A 1254-nucleotide genomic window follows, 5' to 3' on the forward strand; every position below is an offset into this window, starting at 1 on the left:
TGTGGGGGCGTGTTAGAACGAGCCGTTTTAGGTAGGCGTGGCTGACTCTTAACTTTTATAAAGAATATCTCTTTGGATTTGAGACTTTAGTCTTTGCAACTTTACAGATCTGCTTTATGCACCAAGAGCTTGTAACACTCCAAAGAGAAAGGAAAAATTTTAATCGCATCATATGACCCCTTTAAATGTTAATTCAAGTCTGAACAATGTTTTTTTAACATATATTTTATTCCTCTATAGTTTTTTTTTTCCTGTGCAAATTCAGTCACCACCAATAACAAAGGGAACATTATGTAAGTTCATCTGATATTTATTATTAACTTTTGTGATGATTATTTTATAACATGGCAAAGTTTTCTCTGCAGATTTAACACCAACTTTTTCTACAAGTCCTACAACAATAGAGCCAAAAAGTGAGTAAACTGCGACACAACAATTGTGATGATTTCTTTTTTACCAACAACTTTGAGTAAGTTCTTAATATTTCAGCAACTCTGGCTACAGAATCCAGTACTTGTTATGAGACCACAATAAACCCTACAACTGGTGAGCACCTTTTTTAATATTAAGATGTAATTTTATGATTATGAGTTTTGCAATAACACCGATAGCATTTTAACAGGTTTAGCTGATTTCAGTTTCTGCCTGTAGGTCGGTATAAGATTAACCAAACAGTGATCAGAGAGCCCCAAAGCTGCTCGTGGGAGAGTGATATGCATCCTTTATTGCTGTGCAACAGTGATCCAATATATTACTGTCTCTGGTGGGACACGTAATGTGCTGCTTGTATTTTGGCAGTTCATGGGAGAGATTTGATTTGTTAAAATCTCCAAGAATGATTAAAATAGAGTCTGGGTACCTTTGCTCCATTTCAGTTATTTATTCATGTTACCTGCTGTAATGGCTCCTGAAGGTTTTCTTCTGATTAAAAGAATCACGCTTCAACTGATGTCTTAACGTTTAATGTCTTCTTTGCAATGAGTTTAAGTATCGGCGTCATCGCCATCTTGATCCTATTTCGACATCACTTGAACATCGTGACACCCTTTGGATATCAACATATTGACATCTTTACATCATGACACCGTGAAAAACAGAAACAAATAAAATTACATTCAGATACATAACCTGTGAGTGTGTTTCTGTTTTTACAGCAGTTTAACCAAGTCTGCTTCTTACTGAACCAATATCAATACACACAGTACATTAACTTTGCAAATTAACAGATGAAATCCAAAGAATAAACAACATACC

Source organism: Sinocyclocheilus anshuiensis, unplaced genomic scaffold (assembly GCF_001515605.1).
Source record: "Sinocyclocheilus anshuiensis isolate Anshui unplaced genomic scaffold, SAMN03320099.WGS_v1.1 scaffold465, whole genome shotgun sequence".
In the NCBI taxonomy this organism is placed as follows: Eukaryota; Metazoa; Chordata; class Actinopteri; order Cypriniformes; family Cyprinidae; genus Sinocyclocheilus; species Sinocyclocheilus anshuiensis.